A 21,878-nucleotide genomic window follows, 5' to 3' on the forward strand; every position below is an offset into this window, starting at 1 on the left:
TCTGGTGGTGATGGGCATTATCAGGACAGGATCGTCTTCCAAACAGCCCAATACCACCTTATTTCAATGTGACTGGTTTGGAATGTGAGGATGTGACAGAAGGCTGCCCCTGCTGCTTAGCCAAAGGCCTTAGCCTTAGAACTGTGAGACTATCCTAGTGAGAGGTTTCAGAGTAGCAGCCCTGTTAGTCTGGATCCGCAAAAAGAAAAGGAGGACTTGTGGCACCTTAGAGACTAACAAATTTATTTGAGCATAAGCTTTCGTGAGCTACAGCTCACTTCATTAGCATCAGTACACACATGCCTCACCTGCATTTCTGTAATTCAACAAAAACAGCATTGTTCCTGGGTTTCTTTTGATTGTACATTGCTACTTTTAAAGTACAGTTGGGCAAATAAAAGAAAGAGTTGAAGAGTTGGAACAAAATTAGATCGAGTCAAACAAAGTTTTGAAAAATCAGAATTATTTTTAAATCAAAAGTGGCATTTTACTTTCATGGACATTGAAATAATAAAGTCAGCATAAAAATGGGAAATGTTGTGCAAAAATACTACAAACAAGTTTTTGTTTCTCCCTGTAACATTGTTCAATACACACACACAGAGAGCCTCCTGGGGAGGCTCACTTATACTAGTTCAAACTGGATTCGCCAGAGACCAATAGACAAAGGAAGGCCTTCTGGACAAATAGTCTGAGTTTAAACTGACGGGGCCTTTTTTCTGAACCAACTAACGGACAGGACTTTCTGTCGAGCGGATTGGGGGGTGAGAAAGAATCCTTGCGGAAGGTTTAGAAGGACTGACACCTACCAGAGCCTAAGACTGTAGTAGAGATAACCTCTGGTAAGCTTTTTAGCGTGTGGGTAGGTTCTTTTCTCGTTTTTAATACATTTTCTCTGCAATGTTTTCATCTTAAAAAGTAAATGTGCTTGGTTGGAAGGAGCTGTGTGGCAGCTTGCAACTGCGGGCAATTATTGTGTTCATAGCCTCATGGCCCACTTAGGCAGTCTGGCTTGCTGAGAACATCACAGGGTAAATCAGGGAGCTGTGCTGCCTGAAAACTCCTGATCTAGCAGGAGAGAGACATGGATCTCTACCCAAGAGCAGTGACAGTTGGGAGCCAGGTAAGTGAGTGCCCATAGTGGACCACGGAGGGGGAATACAGGTGCAGTTACTAACAACTTCCTCAGTTTCAGAGTAACATTTATACTCAGCTAGCTATATTCTTTCTTCGTCCATGGCTATGCAATCCTGCTAATGCTCATTTTCCATCACTAACAATGGGGATAGGAGTTATAACTGGTTGCTATTACAGACTACTGTGACTTGTTCTTGGTTCAGTAAATGTTGAAGGTGACAATTTATACCTTTTTCTTTCATCTTAAAGTTTTAATTCATTATCTGAATATAATTTCTTCTCCCCTAGGTGCCCGTCACACAACCTTTAAAAATTCCCTGAGGAATCTGGCTGTAAAATAGAATTTCCAAATATATAGGTTGTGTGATAAAAATGAAATTCTGAAGCTCCTTGATGTTAGTAGTGCTGTGCTAAGGCAATTTAAATATCTTTTCTGCCAAAAAGGTTATGACGAAGCTCTTTTTCCCTCACTGTCTTCAAACAGATTTTCATCTTTTTGTACAATCCAAAAGCTGAAGCCCCTTAAAATGTGTGCCAAAGGCACTAGCAGAAGCTTGAAGAGGAAATAATATTCTCTTGTTGAAACTTACATGAAAAAAGTCTATTTGCTAACCTTTCTAAGAATACTTATTTAAAAGTGTCTGATTAGCTCATGAGATTGATAATAGAATATGAAGTCTTTCACCTCTGTTGACTGGTTTGAATCTGCCTAACCCCTAAGGTCAGCAGTACCTACAGTAGCCGTCATTTTATGGTTGTTTAGGTGACTTAGGGCTTGTCTACACTTACCAGGGGATCGACGTGCTGCAATGGATGCATCGGCAGTCGATTTAGTGGGTCTAGTGAAGACCCACTAAATCGACCGCCAATCTCTCTCATCAACTCCTGTACTCCACCTGAATGAGAAGCGCAAGGGAAGTCGATGGGAGAGCGTCTCCCGTCGACATAGCATAGTGTGGACCCTGCGGTAAGTAGATCTAAGTATGTTGACTTCAGCTATGTAATTCATGTAACTGAAGTTGCGTAACTTAGATTGATCTTCCCCCATAGTGTAGACAAGGGCTCACATAACACTAATTGGTTATCTCACGCCTTCAGTTCAGAGGCATACTTCAGATCAGATACAGCTGCAAATAGCACCCATACTGAGAGCCTATCAGAGAGTCCCAGGTTTAAATGGGCATGGAAAAGGAAATAGCCTTGACTTGTTAGGTCCATCTACACAGCAAAATGTTCTGGGTCAGGATATCATGCTAGTGACTTGAACTTGTTAATGTATGGTTTGGTCTTCACTGCGTGAATATATATAGGTTTTTTTAAATCCCTATTTCATTGCTCCAAAATGAGAGCTTCAGTGGCGTTAAAAATAGAACTGGGTAAACTTTTTTGAACAAAACTTTTTTCAGTGAAAAATGCCAATTTGGGAAAACCATAATGTTTTGAAAATTCATGTTGATTTTGTCAAACTGTTTGCTTAGGAAAAATTTTTAAAAACAAAACATTTTGATTTTTGGTTTGAAATTACTTTTTGTTTCAAAATTTCCTTAAATTTAAAAACATTTAAAAATGGCCAAAATCAAAACAAAACAATATCAGCAGTGCAATAAATGTTTGACCAGGATAGGAAAAATAGCCTTGTTAAAGGGTGTGTGGATTTGTTGGAGGAGTTGAAGGACAGCTATAGGTGAAGTTTACTTAAGTGTTTGCCTTACCGAATGGTGACAATCCTACTACCACATATGCACCACACTGACCGTATGTCTGAGGCCATGGGCCTAGGAAGAGGGAGAACCTAGTCAGTCCCCTACTTAATCATCTTCCTTGTTTGTCAAGTGACCTTTGAAAACTGCATGTGAACAGTGTGGAGCCAATGTGACTTAAGATAATCAGAAAAATGTACTCTTATTCCTGAATAGGAGTGTTCACATGGGGGATTATACCAAAATAACTATTCTGGAAAGCTTGTCTCTCTCACCAACAGAAGCTGGTTCAATAAAAGATATTACCTCACCTCCCTTGTCTCTCTATTCTGGTGAACTTCCAAGGGTAGATAAATCCTAAATTACCTTCCTTTAGTGTTTTAATTGGATAAATTTAAAAATTTCACATTTTAAGTTAAATTGCTTTTCTTAAGCAATTAGCTTTACTATTAATGGATCATCTTTCATTTTTGTTTTCTCCATTATTACAATGTCCATTTATTAAGAAAAATGCATCCCCTACAGAAACAGCCCACTAATGACATGCTGGATTTACTATCTGACAAAATCTGCTAAATGCTGATTCTGGCTATGCAATTTTCACTAATGTATATGCTATTATTGCAGGGGTTCTCAAACTGGGAGTCAGGACCTCTCAGGGGGTCATGAGATTATTACATGGCGGGGGGGTCCACAGGTTGCCTCCACCCCAAACCCTGTTTTGCCTCCAGCATTTATAATGGTGTTAAATATGCAAAAAAGTATGTTTAATGTATAAGGGGTGGTCGCACTCAGAGGCTTGCTATGTGAAAGGGGTCACCAGTACAAAAGTTTGAGAACCACTGTATTACTGGGGGAAGAACAAAAATATAAATCAAACCCTTGTTTCTTTCTTTGCTTTTTAATAATTATTGGGTAAAGTCCGAATGAGTCAGTACTGAAAATATTTATAGGACATCACTAAAGAAGACTATATCTATGAAAGTATGAAAGAGCATGTTTCACGCAGTATCTTACCTGAACTCTTTTGTGTAACAAGTACTAGGCCTTATTTTATGTCCAGAATGACCTTCACTAAATCCAACTTTTATAAAGAAATATGATAGGATATTTGAAATGTACAGCACCATAGAGTGTTTGACAAAGTAATTGCATGCCACACTACCATTCAGGACCCCAACCCTGCAATCATTTCCACACAGGTAGACAGTTGGTGCCAGGTGGAACCCCACTGACTTTAATGAGTCTCCATGCAGGTGCAGGGGCCTGCCGATGAGGATCTAACTTCAGATTAGGCCCTAAACAAAACTAATATTCATACTGCATGATTGTACTGAAGTCTTCAAAGCTGTGACATCTCCCAAATCCTGAACTTTTCTGCCCTAATTTTTCTAACCAATCAAGCTTCAGGAACTTCTGATTCCATTGATTTATTGGTAAACTACAGAAAGCATCTTAGAACTAATTTGCTGAAACAGATCATTTCCTAAAGACTGTAAACATGCTTGACCTGCATCCAGTGCACTCTGAGTGATGTATAGTTCCTAAAGTAGTTTTGTTTAATACAGTTTTCATTCTGACCTTACAGCTTTTCCCATTCCTGTTTTAGATCTGAATTGTTGTCACAGACTATTCCAACTTCACCATCACTCAGTCTGTAACAAGGAAAAATTTCACAATGAGAGTCTGATTATCTGTTTTTTTCCTTAAAGGAACAATTTACCAAAATCAAAAATTTTAATGATTTTGAGTGGTATTAGCCCACTAACTGTAAATGCTGAATTTAAAGCCTCAAGGTTTAGTAGTTTGAAATCGTAAGCAGCTCCTCATCATAACTGCAATGGTTCATCATTAAGGCCACTTGTATTTTTACTAAATTTAAAAACCATGACACTCCAACATGAGGTTTTCTACATCACCTCTAAGCAGTTTATGCAATAGCCACTCTAAAGCTATTGAGCACTTTGCTTTTTGTGTAATTATGCTTCCTTATCTTTTCAGATCTCATCAAAATACCATCTTTTCTTCTTAGTCCTGCTCTTGAGTGTAGAGTCTAGCTTATTCCCTTGGTGTAATGGCTGAGTGATAAAAATTCTGTTCTCTCCACAGTTTGGATTCTGAGTATTGTGGATCAGCATTTTAATATGCTATTTTTGAAAGGCTACCCAAAGTCCACATTTGTAGATATTCTTTTATTCCATGACAAGAATCCAGTTTCAGATTATAAAAGTTTTTTGCAATTATTTCCCATGTTTAATAGTTTTGATTTCAAAGAGTCCGAATCAGGATATGCAAGAACATGCATCTGTTTAAAAACGGAAATGGCCTACACGCAGGGAAAAAAAAAAAAAAAAAGAATGGTGAAACACCAAATCAGCACAGAAACTCTTAAAACAAATCTGTACTCCTTTTCTCTCTTTAGTAGGGCCAATAGCTAAAATTTCAGTATCATAGTGAGTTATCAACCATTGCAATAGAATACTTCGGAAAAAAACAAATACGCATTATAATATATTGTATCACTGAGCTCTGCAAACAAACAGATAATCACACTTTAAATTTCTTTTGTGAATTTGGTAAAATCCCATAACTCATTTTGGAGCACTCAGAGCCCCCCTGAGTGAGTTAAGCAACATGATTTCAAATGAAAGCAAATAAAAGCATTAGTTTTCTTTTTTAGCATGGAATATTAAGTAAGATTTTAAAATCTTTTTTATACTTTCTGCCTTCTTATCATATGATTGTCACCTGTAATTACAAGAGCTGAATAAAATCCTAAATGTGAGCATGCTAATAAATAATACTTTGACCTTATTTTGTACCTTCCATCCGAAAATTTTAAAAAGCTATACAAACAGTGAATTCTAGATTTAACAAAACTATGAACCAGAAAAGCATGGTTTCCCCCATTTTACAAATGAGTAGATTCAGTAACAACGAGATTGTGACTTGTCCAAAGTCACAAGAAAGTCTATGGCTCAGTCAGTAATATAACTCAGTGGCTCTCAATCTTTCCAGACTACTGTACCCCCCTTCAGAAGTCTGATTTGTCTTGCGTACCCCCAAGTTTCACTTAACTATTTGCTTACAAATCAGACATAAAAATACAAAATTGTCACAGTACACTATTACTGAAAAATTGCTTACTTTTTCATTTTTACCATATAATTATAAAATAAATCAAATGGAATATAAATATTGTACTTACATTTCAGTGTATAGTATAGAGAGCAGTATAAACAAGTCGTATGAAATTTTAGTTTGTACTAATTTCACCATTACATTTTATGCAGCCTGTTGTAAAACTAGGCAAATATCTAGATGAGTTGATGTACCCCTTGGAAGACATCTGTGTACCCCTGGTTGAGAACCAGTGATATATCTAATGGTTTATCACTCTGTTTTGTGCCTTCACAACAGACCATGTTGTAATGCTGCAGTCCTGTCATATTCAACATTGTGAAAATATACTGAGTCAAAATGTGCACACCTGGCTCCATCCTACTTAACTCAGAGTTATGTCTAGACACACTTATCCAAGAGCAGCGTTTAACCCATTTTATTTTGAGTTGCGATTAATATATTTGGAAATTCATTATCGTGATGATGGAACAAAAATATTTGTATAACTCTAAATGTATTAAGTCTTGATTAGCTATTGACTGACATGCTAGAGATACAATTTTTACATTCTGGTTTCATATGTAGTCATATACCGGGTTATTTTAATGAGGCTTTAAGTACACATTATCCTATACTCTTCAATCTAATTTTAGGTAAAGACCTCCAACCCTGAGGAGCCTTAGGAGAGTCATCAGAGACCCCCACAGTGAGCCAACTAGGCCTGTCAGACTCAGATAGTCAAAGTAAAGTCTTCTGACGGCTAACTAGTCTATCGAACTTCAGAGACAGTCAGGAATGGTCCCCAAGGACTGGCCATCTAAGGCTCAGAGATGGTGGAGAGTGTTCAGTGTGCGTATAAACTTGTGGGAATTGAGAGGGCATCCCAAAACTCACTGGAGATTCTCTGCTTCTGCAGACTTCAGGAAAAGGAGAATGACTCCCTCATCTCCTCTTCCCTAAGCCCCCTTCGCATCTACAACATGGAGGGGGAGGGGGGAAAGGGAGAGACAGAGAAACTTGTCTGGGAGAAAAGTCAACTTCTATTACATAAAGACAAAAGAAAAGAGAAACTAATGTTAGATAACAGTAAATATTCTTCAATGTGCCTTTTTAAAAATGCTGTCTCCTGAAAACTTTTGTTTACTAGGCTTGATAAGCACACCAGTTTCAAATTAATTTAGTTTTACAATGGTTTTACTCCCATTTAATTATCATTACTTTCCTCAGCTTTCTAATAAAGCTAAGACAGCAGTAGAGGCTAGTACAAATACAGGTGTCTTCAGAACTGTATTCTATCAAACACACCTTTCCTTCTTACACTAGCCAGTTTGCAACACTGACCGCACCACACCATAAGTGGAGTGGGGATGTTGTCCAGGCTTGCTGGAGGAAGGCAATAGTGCTTTACGATGAGATGAGGGGGAACAAGGTCAGCAACTGCTGCAAAAAGGTGGGTCAGCTTTACAGCACTGACTCACCCCTTGGAATGTAAGGGCAGAAAGCTTTAAAAGTGCAAGCTCTGGCATTGGACACCCCTTTCTCCAAGCAGCAGGCAAAGCAGGACCCGTTCTCCATCCCCCTGAGGTGTGATTCTCCGGTGGGGTTTGAACCTGCTGTGAGCATTGTGCTAGTCACTCCTTTTCAGAGGGGGGCTGGGAAGGAATTTTTACCTCACCAGCATATTGGCTTTGGTGGAGTGGGGGGTTTTCGCCTTCCCCACAGCGGGTGTTAGGGAAGACCTACTATGGTGTGGTAGGCTATATGTCGCAACTTATTTGGTAAGTGTGCGGCGGATGTTCAGTGCAGGTACTCCATAGGGAAGGCATCCAGTGACCAGATAAATGGCCTGGTAAAGGACTTAAAAAGGAGGTGCTGGTTAAAGGAATGGAATGGGGGTGGGCTGGTTCAGGGCTCCTATGATTGGTATGGCACGGAGCCAACCCTCCTTTCTTATAGCCCACCTTAACCCTCCTACAAGAGGGGGTGGATGGTAAGGTCCCAGCAATAGATGTGCTGGAGGGACGTGGATGGAAAAAGAGGGGGAGCTGGTGGAAGCCCCCCAGGTAATTATGGGATAAACATGGGGTTACCTGCACTGTACGCTTTTATCTGCCAGGTAGTCCCAGACATCTAATAATAAAGTTGCGGCCTGATTAAATCCATGTCAGGTGTCTCATCTCCTTCTTTTGGTATAGCCGGACAACAGCTATAAAACAGCTAACCAAAGACATGTCTCTGTTCATAATGGAGCAAGGAGGTCACGAAAGAACTCTTTAGTTGCCTATTCTATGTACTATATATGAATAGAGAAACGCACATAACAATGGTTCGTTTTTACTGCAGCTGAACTATATTGAACAAAATCTGATGTTCCTGAAGAATTAGAATTGATTTGTTTCTAGCCAACAGAAGCAGTTAGTTATTTTTACTGTCTTTTTTATTTAAATGAGTTCTTAAACTTCAACTCCCCTTTCAACTCTCCCCCCCCTCAGCCCACTATTATTCAGATGCCCATACCCAAAGAATTAAGCTTGTGAGATGGCAATAAAGATTTTGCATATGATCTAGGTTACGCACAAAGCTTAAAACCTCTACGAAGGGATGCCAGGTGTCCAGTTTTCAACCAGAATACCCAGTTGAAAAGGGACCCTGGTGGCTCCGCTCAGCACTGCTGACCAGGCCGTTAAAAGTCCAGTTGGTGGCACAGTGGGGCTGGCAGCTCCCTGCCCAGCTCCACACAGCTCCCAGGAAGCGGCCAACATGTCCCTTCAGCTCGGGGAACCAGAGCCAATGGGAGCTGCAGGGGCAGCCAGGGTTGGCATGTGGAGCCCCCTTGGCCACCACTCTGCCTCAGAGCTAGACATGCCAGCCACTTCCCGGGAGCCACCTGATTGTAAGCACCACCTGGAGCCCACACCCCGAACCCCACCCCATGTCCCAACCCTCACCCCAACCCTGAGTTCCCCCTGCACTCTGAACCCCCCAAGCCCAAGCCCCCTCCTATACCCCAAGCCCCTCATCTCTGGCCCCACCCGAGTCCCCTCCTGCACCCAAATTCCCTCCCAGAGCCTGTACCCCCTCCCACATCCCAACCCCCTTTGCCCCAGTCCAGAGCCCCCTCATGCACTCCAATCCCTCATCCCCACCCCCACCCCAGAGCCTTAACCCACACTGCAGCATGGTGAAAATGAGCGAGGGTGGAGGAGAACAAGTGACAGAGAGAGTGGGGATGGAGTGAGCGGGAGTGTGGGGAAGGGGCAGGGCCTTGGGGAGAGCAAGGGTGTTTGGTTTTCTGCAATTAGAAAGTTGGCAACCCTACCTTTACAGTCTGAGGAAGGCTGATGGCTGGCAAGGGGGCATAACAAATGCATTACATATAAATGAAGCTGGCTGAGCACTACAATTTTGTTATGATCAAATTTAACACTACCATTGGCCAGTGACAGACCTGGCACATTGTGATCCCTTTAAGGCCTGGTTATGTACCCTAGAAGCAATTCTGGATTTTATCTGCATAACAAGCTTTGAACATTTGCACAGCCAAAGTGGATTTTTTGCTAGTGTAGAGATCTTATTAAGAATACTAAATGTAATAACACCATGGTAAACTGTCCCAGATCTAAACAAAAAGAACAGTACTGTAACTTGCGTGAATGCAATCCCCCGTTTTCACAATCTTTTCGTTTCAGGATTTATTTACCTGTTTTATGTAATGTAGTGTTTCTGGCTGTACCATTGCCACATTGGTTTTCTGAGGCATGCTTCTATAATCTAGTTGTCCATCACAGTATTTCACTTTAGCAAATGTTTAACAGACTTTTTGCAACACAGGTATTGCTTTTTGAGACTGTTTTTGAAATCTCTTTAGTATTTTGTATTGGACTTTAGAGACTACAGCAAAAGTTTGTTATATTTTAACTGGATATTGGTATGAGACTCTTTTAAATGCAGTTTTTCATGTTCAGTCACATTTCTACAGCTTCTGATATATATTATCACCCAACAAACCTGTAATAAAAAGTACATGAAATATTAAAAAGAAGTATCCACATCTGACACTCTAATCTGTGACGGGTTTCAGAGCAGCAGCGGTGTTAGTCTGTACCCGCAAAAAGAAAAGGAGTACTTGTGGCATTTTAGAGACTAACCAATTTATTTGAGCATAAGCTTTCGTGAGCTACAGCTCACTTGTAGTGAGCTGTAGCTCACGAAAGCTTATGCTCAAATAAATCTATTAGTCTCTAAAATGCCACAAGTACTCCTTTTCTAATCTGTGACTTTCCCTCACCTCTCTCCATGCCTTGTCAGCTAATCACAGAATCATAAAATCATAGGACTGGAAGGGATCTCGAGAGGTCATCTAGTCCAGTCCCCTGCGCTCATGGCAGGACTAAGAATTATCTAGACCATCCATGACAGGTGTTTGTGTAATCTGCTCTTAAAAATCCGCAATGATGGAGTTTCCACAACCGCCCTAGGCAATTTATTCCAGTGCTTAACCACCCTGACAGTTAAAAAGTGTTTTTTAATGTCCAACCTAAACCTCCCTTAGTGCAATTTAAGCCCATTGCTTCTTGTCCTACCCTCAGCAGTTAAGAACAATTTCCCCCCTCCTCCTTGTAACAACCTTTTATGTACCTGAAAATTGTTATGTCCCCTCTCACTTTTCTCTTCTCTAGACTAAACAAACCTAATTTTTTCAATCTTCCCTCACAGGTTATGTTTTTTAGACCTTTAATCATTTTTGCTGCTCTTCTCTGGACTTTCTCCAATTTGTCCAAATCTTTCCTAAAATGCAGTGCCCAGAACTGTGTACAATACTCCAATTGAGTCCTAATCAGCGCAGAGTACAGCGGAAGAATTACTTCTCATGTCTTGCTTACAACACTCCTGCTAATACATCCCAGAATGATTGCTTTTTTGCAACAATGTTACACTGTTGACTCATACTTAGCTTGTGATCCACTATGACCTCCAGATCCCTTTCTGCAGTACTCCTTCCTAGGCAGTCATTTCCCATTTTGTATGTGTGCAACTGATTGTTCCTTTCTAAGTGGAATACTTTGCATTTGTCCTTATTGAATTTCATCCTATTTTCTTCAGACCATTTCTCCAGTTTGTCCAGATAATTTTGAATGTTAATCCTATCCTCTGAAGCACTTGCAACCCCTCAGAGCTTGGTGTCATCCGCAAACTTTATAAGTGTACTCTCTCTGCCATTATCTAAATCATTGATGAAGATATTGAACAGAAATGGACCCTGAACTAATCCCTGAGGGACCCCACTCGATATGCCCTTCCAGCATGACTCAACCACTGATAATTACTCTCTTGGAAAAATTTTCCAACCAGTTATGCACCCACCCTATCGTAGCTCCATATAGGATGTATTTCCCTAGTTTGTTTATGGGGTCATGCGAGACAGCATCAAAAGCCTTACTAAAATCAATATATACTACATCTACTGCTTCCCCCATTCACAAGGCATGTTACTCTGTCAAAGAAAGCTATTAGGTTGGTTTGACATGATTTGTTCTCGACAAATCCATGCTGACTGTTACTTATCTTATTATCTTCTAGGTTGTGATGTCTTTCAAAAAGACTTCATATCAGAATTAGTCTTGAAAAATGATGCTAATTATGCACAATATCCAATGTGAGATAAATTTGGAAGTAGAATGGCCAGATTTACTGCCTAGGTTTTAGCAGCAAAGTATTTCCCTGGAGAAAGGGATGGGGAAGCATAAGCTACCAGCATTTCATGCTCTGCATGGGAATCTAAGCAGGTAGGGCTGGGAAAGCAGAGGATGAGGCCCAGGCGTTTGAGTAATTTACTGACAGCATATTTGTAGAGGAGCCTGTACTGAGGGAGGGGATGGACTCCTATGATTTCAAGTTGCCCTTTCCTATACACTCTTTTTTTTTTTTTTTTTTTAGGGATGAACCCTACTCTGGCATTCCTTTGAACTATAAGAGTTGGTCCAATAAAAGATATTACCTCACCCACCCTGTCTCTCTAATATCCTGCAACCAACACGGCTACAACAATACTGAATATAAGTTAAATGGACACTGTCAACATCAAACCCAGCCTGGATATTCTTGGTACAGGGTTTTCACTGTTCTACCCAATCCTGACTAAGGAATGTGTCAGTAGGGAGTGACTTGATACATAGGCCAGACTGAATGACATCTGCAGGGCTTTTACCCACCTATTCCCTTAGGGCCTCTATTTTTTCCTCAGCTCCCCTGTCAGAGCTCATGTTTTTCCCACACTGCTGGACCATGTGGCAAGATACAGGAAAGCACTTCCTTCTGAAGATGCAATGCTTCCTTAAAGGAAATCATGTTGATGATGTATGCATCCTCCTCTAAATGCATTCCGCTTATACCAGCCAAGTTCAAACTGTTGTTAAAGATAAAGAGACCAGTCTACCCATCAAGCCTCTGATTCTGAACATACTTATGCTCATGTGTAACTTTACTCATGTTTAGGCTTAGAAAGCCAGTCAATTGACCAGTCCAATAATGTTAATTGACCACATATTATTTGACCACAGTCAAATATTGTCTAATATTCCAGCAAGAATGCCCCAATGTAGGTGGCCAGCTACTTTTTTTTCATTGCTTCATGGTTCTGTTAGTAAGCTGACTTAAATGTCTTGATCACTCAACTTTATTTCATGTTAATACCACCTGTTGGGACGAAGGTGAATTGTGATGTTTTTAATTTCTCTTTAATTTCATTTTTCTTTTCATTTGTGATTGTTTAATCTTGAATAAGGTTCACGTTTCAATGCCAATCTAACATTGATAAAAAAGGTAACAACAACAACTCTTTTGGTACATCATTTCATTGTGTTCTGCATTTTTATCAATTAAAATAATTCAGTTAAGTAATTTGTTTTTGTGATTAAGCATAAGTATCTAAGACTAACCCTATTGGAAAGTATTACTCATTTTTTGTTTTAATAAATTAATTTAATTAATTTATTTAAAATATCTGACCATTTTGACATTGTTTGACCAATATTTGACTAGTTAATTGACAGATTATTTTTGGACCAGTGAAATGCTGAACCTGACTCATGCTAACAGTCCATTAACTTCAATGGAACACTGACAAGAGTAGTGATTTGTAGGATTTGGCCAGCCACCAGAAGAGATATTAATATTACTAATAAAATTCCTTTAGTGCTTTATTTTAAAATAATTTTTGATGCAGAAGCATTTAAATGCAAAAAAAAAAAAAAGGTCAAAATACATAGCTATATGCTGCTTCATGTTAATTCTTCTCTATCCAGGTATATTAGCATTAGGAGTAATAAGAGACAGAAAATCAAATCCTATCAAAATAGAAAAAGATATCACAGCATTATGGTCCTCTAATAATTTTTAATACTATATATGTACTGTTCAGTGTTCTTTTTCAGTACTAGAACATTCACTTACCAGTGCACAGGTATTAGCATTCACCTATGCAGTACTGTCCCAGGGTATATAAGCTGCAGCCTGTGGACCAAATGTGGCTAAGAGTATTCTATTATACAGCCATGGACTGCCCTCATATGTAATAGGAATGTGTGGCCCACAGATGGCATAGATCTCAAAACACTTTACACATGGACCTATAACAGATGAAGTCCACCCATTTTATGTCAAGTATCTGTAGCAAATTCACACTGTGGTCCCCATTCAGGCAAAATTTGGATGTATGTTTGCTTTACAGTTGAGAAATAGCATGGAAATATTGTATAACTCCAGCTACTAGAAGAGAATCCAAAGTAATTATACTTAGGCTTGGCAGAATTTGATCTCTTAAAATATATAATTTTGATAGATAATATCAATGTTTATTTTGAAGCATTTTTTCAATTATCAATTCATTTTTTCACAACTGCAGGAAATTATGGGAGTCAGACAATTATTTAATGACAGGAGATATTGAGATTCAAAAGTTAAAGCTTTATAAACAGTTAAAGCACAAAAACTGTCAACATCACATAAAAATACACAAAGTAAATAACCTTAAAGCAAGTCAGCAGTCAGCAGTGTGCCCTTGTTGCCAAGAAGGCCAATGGCATTTTGGGATGTATAAGTAGGGGCATAGAGAGCAGATCGAGGGACGTGATCGTTCCCCTCTATTCGACATTGGTGAGGCCTCATATGGAGTACTCTGTCCAGTTTTGGGCCCCACACTACAAGAAGGATGTGGATAATTTGGAGAGAGTCCAGCGAAGGGCAACAAAAATGATTAGGGGTCTGGAACACATGACTTATGAGGAGAGGCTGAGGGAACTGGGATCGTTTAGTCTGCAGAAGAGAAGAATGAGGGGGGATTTGATAGCTGCTTTCAACTACCTGAGAGGTGGTTCCAGAGAGGATGGTTCTAGACTATTCTCAGTGGTAGAAGAGGACAGGACAAGGAGTAATAGTCTCAAGTTGCAGTGGGGGAGGTTTAGGTTGGATATTAGGAAAAACTTTTTCACTAGGAGGGTGGTGAAACACTGGAATGTTACACCTAGGGAGGTGGTAGAATCTCCTTCCTTGGAAGTTTTTAAGGTCAGGCTTGACAAAGCCTTGGCTGGGATGATTTGATTGGGGATTGGTCCTGCTTTGAGCAGGGGGTTGGACTAGATGACCTCCTGAGGTCCCTTCCAACCCTGATATTCTATGATTCTATGATTCAACAAATCATACCAGTTTTTACTATTCACTCAGTACTTCATTTGTAACAAACCTAATTCAAAAGTCAAAATCACTGGATTTTGACTCAAGCTCTCAAGCACCATTTTCCTTTCTTTGCCTCTGTAAATTTTGATTGTTATTGATGGAAATATCTTTTCCTCAGTTGGTGTTTGTATGGTGAAATCGATGTTTACCAGCATTTACCGATTATACTTGACATACTGAAATATTTTCTTGAATCTCATATTCATATTGAAAGGCAGATGTACTAAATCAGACCATAAAGACATCTATTTAATTTAATTAGCTATTATTTACTGAATCATGCATCTCCAAACAAAAAACATCTATAACAAAGGCACTTTCAACTGGACAGAAATACCACCTGGTGAATTAAATATATAAGGAACAATTACACAAGAAACTGAACCTGATACGCCAGATGTTTAACTTGTTACATGGAATTGTCTGAAGGGCACCTGTTATGTGACTGGTGTTTTATTTATTGCAGCATTAATTACACAAGGACTGAAGAGTAACATCTGTTTCTGAATTTAGTCACCTATTGGGCATGTAGTAAGCATCTGATTCTCTCATTTATCTTTCTAAAAGACAAAGCTTTATTAGGGACAGAAAGAAGCTCTGGGGCTTCCCTGTCACTAAAAAAATAAACCAGAAGTAAATACTATCCATGTGTATACACTGGCATGTTGTACCTTTTGTCATAGATTTTGATATTTCCTCATTTTACTAGAATTTTTTCACTCAGATGCTGTGGAATAATTCACTGAGTCAGGTGATGCATTTGCCTTTTGTGGCTATACTTATGATCCAAGAGGCAGTAACTTTAATTCATAAGAAGTTTTGATATCAGAAATGCATATTTTTTTTAAGTCAGTGCATTGATCCCTGAGAGTGGATCTTTTTTCCCCCACACAGATCTCCGCTGACTTCAGTGGGAGTCAACCTGCATGGATCCAAGTAGGCAAACTGTTTCCATGAGACAAACAATTCATGAGCTTTTCGTACGAACAACATCACATCCTCAATGTATTATTTATCTGCACTGATCCCAAAATCAAATCTGCACGATATTAATTTATGCTGAATTATATGATATTAAACCAACAAATATGCTTCAGTCATAATATATTGATTATACTGAAGCCAATATCTATACAATGAGTCAATATTAAGCCCAGTACTGGTTTATACAGATCACATCATCAGAAGACTCCTGCATCACTTCCCAAAGTCCTTACTTAGGCCAGACTATAAATCATTCTCAGAAAATAAGGGCCCAATCCTGCAACTGGTTTTGTGCAGGCAGAGTGTTTAGCCCAGGTGGAGCCATGCTGACAGTGAAGGCACTGCATTCCCTCCAGGTACACCAAATTGCAGGGTCAGGGTCTAAACTTCCTATGTGCGTTTAGCTTCACTACTTAAGGCCCTGATCCTGCAATTTGTTGCATGTGGGCAGACTGATGTGCCTATGTGGGGCTTCATCAAAGTCAAAACTGAAATTATTCTGCTGTTCCTTCATGTTGGGAGTAAGGAAAGAGTAGCTGAAGTGAAAATTCTCCTGGAATCCCTACTTGACATTTAGTGGATTACAGGCAGCTGATCTCAAGGTTGCAGCTGGGCAGAGAATTGGAGTATTAACAGACTAACAAAGCCCCGTTCTATTGTACTCAGTGGAATTTAGATGCAGCAGAGACTTTACTCTTCATATGCTATCTAATGGCTGGAAGTTGAAGCTAGACAAATTCACACTAGAAATAAGGTACACATTTTTAACAGTGAAGGCAATTAACCACTGGAACAACTTACCTGAGGATGTGTGGTAAATTCTCCATCACTTGCAGTCTAAGTCAAGACTGAATTTTTTTTAAAACAAAGATATATTATAGCTCGAAGATAAGCTATAGGTGTGATACAGAAATTATTTGGTCAGATTCTTTGGCCTGCGTTATGCATGTCAGATCAGAGAATCATAACGGTCCCCTCTGGGCTTAAAATTTATGAATTTATAAACAAGATCTAAAGCTCTGTTTTATAACATTCTTTTGCCTTTGGAAGTCTGAAGCAATTTCAAACCATTGAAAGGGAAAACTGAGTAGGTCCTTAAATTCACCTCGAATTTGGTAGATTACAGCTAGGCTAAAATATCTGGTTTGCAACACCAAACTGATAGAAAAAGTGAAGTAAGACACAAGATACTTTACAGTCTTTAAGTAAAGACTTCAGTCCTTTCTGAAACTCTTGCAATACACAAACTTGCCAGTTCTGTGGTACTCTAAGGCAGGGGTGGGCAAACTTTTTGGCCCGAGGGCCACATCTGGGTGTCGCAATTGTATGGCGAGCCGTGAACGCTCACGAAATTGAGGGTTGGGGTGAAGGTGGGGGGGGTGCGGGCTCTGGGGTGCAGCAGGGTGCTCTAGGCTGGGACCGAGGGGTTCGGAGGGCGGGACGGGGATCAGGGCTGGGGCAGAGGGTTGGGGCGTGGAAGGGGGTCAGGGGTGCAGGCTCCGGGTGGCGCTTACCTCAAGCAGCTCCTGGAAACAGTGGCATGTCCCCCCTCCGGCTCCTACGTGGAGGTGCAAGCAGGCAGCTCTGTGCGCTGCCCTGTCCATGGTTGCTGGCCAATGGGCGCTGCGGGGGTGGCACTTGGGGCAGGGGCAGCATGCGGAGACCCTGGCTACCTTTCCACATAGGACCCAGAGCGGGGACATGCTGCTGCTTCCAGGAGCCACACAGAGTGGGGCAAGCCCCCGACCCCAGTCCTCGGCTGGAGTAGGGTAAGCCCCAGACCTGCTCCCCGGCAAGAGCTCGAGGACCAGATTAAAACATCTGAAGGGCCAGATGCAGCCCCTGGGCCATAGTTTGCCCACCCCTGCTCTAAGGGATGCTATCTGGGAGCTGCTCTCACTCATTTTAGTAGTCATCTCTTCCAGAAACTCAAAATTCTTAGAGAATTAGGCACTTTTTGAGAAAGAGGGTTTGTTTTCAATAGGGTTCCATTTAAAATCTCTGCACTGCAGTCAGGATTATTAATGGTAGCTACAAGTCGCAATGCCCTTTAACTAGTTGGGACAATAATTTCCAAATTAGGATTGTTGCACAAAAACAGTTTGTCAGCTATTTACTATTTTTCATAAAAAGAAAGCAAATAACAAAACCTATTCATACAGAAAATACTAAAAGGAAAAACAATTTACTTGAAAATCTTTGGAAGGCTGCACTTTATTAGTTTTGTAGCAAGTCATGTCAATTTGAATGATTTAAAGCATTCAAAATGCAAAACACTGGATTTGTGTTTGTTTGTTCTTATGCATGTATAGCTCCAGAGAATTGCCTTTAAAATTTTAAACACATTTATGGATCGTTTTTAATAGAAAAAAAGATCTGCCTGAAAACAGCCCTCAAATAATCTGCATGGATATCCTGTGGAAACTGAAGAAGATTTTCCTTTAAGATGTTTGTCAGGAAGCCTAGATTTACCTTCTCATCCAGCCCAATAATTTTTCTCTACCAGTCTATAAAGTGTCCATGACAACTGTAGTTTTTAATACTATCAATCACCAATTATGCTGAGCTCAGCTAAAACCTACTGCAAACGATAACATTAACAGAGTTAAGTACAGAAATGCTACAAAACTGTCTCATCTGTCTAATTCAAGCCACCATATTGCTTATATTTATTCATGCAGATTTATTCACAGGGATATATAATTTAAACACTCCAGACTGTTCAAATGAGTAAAACAAGAAAATTCAGAGTAAAGGAGGAAATGCTGATTTAAATACACCGTTATTCCTGGATATTTGAGTTGATATGGGGACAGATTCCCCCAGCCACTCAAGGAGTGCAATGAGAGCAGGCACCACCTATATGTCCCTAGTTGGCACAGAATACTGGAAATATGTCCTTGAATTTAAGATTTTTGTTCAAACATCCTTAGTTTTTGATAGGGGAAAGAGCAAGTTATTTAAAAAGTTATTTTAAAAAAAATTCTGTCATGGAGATGTCAGCTGTGAGTGTCCTTCTCTGCTAAACAAGGATGAAATTCACTCATATGAAGGGGGCCAACAAAAGGTCCGTGCAATACTTCAGTTCCACTGAAGCCCTCCAAGTACAGTTTAAGTGGAATGTAAATAGTGCACAGGCTTTGTTTTTGCTCTTGGCACACAGGTGAATTTCACCCAAACCGCATAAACAGCTTTTCAAGAGCATAGTTTTATTTCTTTAAGGCCTTGATCCAGCCTTCTGCTGAAGTCAATGGAAGTTTCAAGGGGTGTTGTCCAAGCTATATGTAAATCTAGTGCTTATGAAAAGTTCTTGATTGACAACCCTTGAGAACTGGAGAATGTCTTCTATGTAGCCTCAACACAGAATTGGAAACCCAGTAGCAAACTTCCCCACATTGCTGCATCTAATGTGTTTGAACTTTGACTTCTAATTGTCAGTGGGTAGGAAGCAGTTCAGTTTTCATGTCCATTCAATCCGTTGCCTTCCTAGTTTCAGAGTAACAGCCGTGTTAGTCTGTATTCGTAAAAAGAAAAAAGAAAAGGAGTACTTGTGGCACCTTAGAGACTAACCAGTTTATTTGAGCATGAGCTTTCGTGAGCTACAGCTCACTTCATCGGATGCATAGCATATCGTGGAAACTGCAGAAGACATTATATACACACAGAGACCATGAAACAAAACTTCCTCCCACCCCACTGTCCTGCTGCTAACAGCTTATCTAAAGTGATCATCAAATGATCATCAAGGAAGGCCATTTCCAGCACAAATCAAGGTTTTCTCACTCTTCCCCCCCCCACACACACACACAGACACACATACAAACTCACTCTCCTGCTGGTAATAGTGACTCGTAACATAGCTGGCATTTATGGTTTTGGGTGATGTTATCACTTGTCTGGTTTGAGCTGGATTGAGATCTCCATACTCATTTCACATACACCAATGAAGAGCAATCAGATAGTCTACCAGCCTGGGCTTTATTCAAACTAATGACTGAAAGATGTATGGATTAGTAGAGGAAAACAATTCCATTAAACAGATCACTGCTCCTCCTTTTCCACACAGTACAATATATGCTCACAGTGCATACAGAAACCAATCTCTACAACATTTTGTTAATTTACACAACATTTTCTCATATTTTAATGCTGATCAAAACACAGCAACTCTTGAACTTACCATGGTTATGTAAATTTAGTTTTGACTATATCACTAAAATCTGTGTGCAGTGGTACTCTGAAGTGGACAATCTAAAGGAAGTATGATACAAATATGAAAATAACTAACAAGCAAAATTTACAGTTTAGAAAAATGCCATGCGGATGCACCCAATCTATTTCCCTCTGTGTTTGCATGCTATTAAAAGACACTGGCATTTATAACCATAAGCTGTCAGTATGTGATATACAGTATACTATAATGAATCTTCCATCAAGCTAAAAAAAGGAGAAATGAACTGTACACAATTTAGATGTACTTTTCTTTGCCTTGGTATGACTGTGCCAAGAGCATGTAATGGTTATACAAGACACAAAAGGTTTACATTAAAGACTACAATTTATGTTAAAAAAAATTACCTCAGTGGTACACAGTACATTATTACCGCTGACCATCTCAGAAATGCCTGAGTGCATTCACTCTTGAAATCAAAAACCCTGATTACCTGAGCTACCACCTATTCATGAAGGTTACGGCAGGGATCCTTCAGTGGTTACAGTATTAGGTGTGCCTGCCTATGCTATCAATTGAGATGCATTTCTACAGTGGATCTCCTTTTTTTATGTCAAATTCACAATCGCATTCATGATCTATTTCAAGTAGCTGATTTAAATATTGCCAGAGATCACTTTTCAATAAGGATTTCATTGACTGGAGGAACTAACATTCAGGGTCTCATAGGGTGAAACAGAGTATTAAGTAATTAGTCACTCTCTTCATTTTTAGTTGGAAAGAGTAGGATGCTGGATGTCATCTACTCTTCTGAACTGCCAACTTAGCTAAGGCCTGGTCTACACTAGGAATTTACACTGGTATAGCTACCCTTCTCTGGGATATGAAAAATACACCTTCCTGAAAGCCAGAGCTGTACTGATCTAGCCCCCAGTGTAGGCAGCACCAGGTGGACAGAAGAATTGTTCTGTCAACCTAAATACCGCCTTTTGGGGAGGTGGATTACCTACACCGATGGGAGAAACCATCTCATCAGCATGGGTAGTGTCTACACTGAAGCACTACAGTGGCACAGCTGCAACGGTATAGCTGTGCTGCTATAGCATTTTATGTGTAGACATACCCTAACTTAGAAATTTTGGGGGTGAGTGAAGGGGAAGGAGAGAGATAGGTAATAATCCTGTTAATGCAATCACGCCTGTCCACTTTCCTGATAACATTGTGCCCTTCCATGTACGAAATCAGACTGAGCTCGTCTGAAGATGCTCAGATCAAAGAGTAAAATATACATTTATAATAGTCTTCTGACACAGTTCTGCCCCACCCTCAACACATGATAGTACATCAAAAAGGTGCGGAGCTATGAGTGCTTATATTTCTGATTAATGATGTACCTGTTCCTCCTATAATGGCCGACTTACCTGCTCCGATTTCTTTTTCCCCCCTTGATCTCCTCCTGGTCTTTAATCAGGCCCACATTTCAAGTCTCCTACCTTCCTGAGCACGTTCTGTAGATCCATTCTAAATTTTCTCTTCTCCATCTCTCATCAAGTTACCTAATCACTCTTCAGTTTCATTCTCTCAGCTTCCAGCTTTGTAAAGCGTTTGTTTTCTGATGAAATATCCTTCCAGTTTTTCCTAATGGCTGCCTCTGATATCGGAAGCTCCTCATTTCCTGGTTTCATTCTCTTTTGACTAAATACTTCTGCTCTGACTTAGTAATTGTTGTTGCAATAGTGTCAGGAAATAATAAAGCCACAAAATACAGTTGGGCTGTAATCGTGCCAATATCCTTTCAGAGGTTGCTGTAAAACAGTGTTCTGCTTATAGTAGGTCCAGACATTATACAGATGTTCAGGCCACTTTCCAAGTCCAAGTAATTATTATACACAGAAGCAATAGGTTCAAAAGCTACATGACAGTTAAATGTCTGCTTCAAGTGTGGGACAGATCTTATCACTTCTGCACGTTGCTGAATCTTATTCAGAAACGTAGTGATATGTCTCTCTTGGAATCATAAGGATCCATGG

General features: G+C 39.9%; 1 protein-coding gene across 5 annotated transcripts in view; it reads right to left on the minus strand.

Moving 5' to 3' along the window:
* The window catches only part of PTPRE (protein tyrosine phosphatase receptor type E), a 251,991-nt gene that overhangs the window by 119,426 nt on the left and 110,687 nt on the right, over positions 1-21,878 (minus strand). Inside the window, exon 1 of one of the 5 annotated variants that reach the window (XM_074959156.1) lies at positions 21,270-21,305. The exons of the other annotated variants lie outside the window; for them this stretch is intronic. The gene's annotated coding sequence lies outside the window, so the exon portion shown is untranslated. Of the gene's footprint in view, positions 1-21,269; positions 21,306-21,878 lie in introns of those variants that run through there. 5 annotated transcript variants of the gene reach the window in all.

The sequence above is a fragment of the Natator depressus genome, chromosome 7, assembly GCF_965152275.1.
Source record: "Natator depressus isolate rNatDep1 chromosome 7, rNatDep2.hap1, whole genome shotgun sequence".
Lineage (NCBI taxonomy): Eukaryota > Metazoa > Chordata > Testudines > Cheloniidae > Natator > Natator depressus.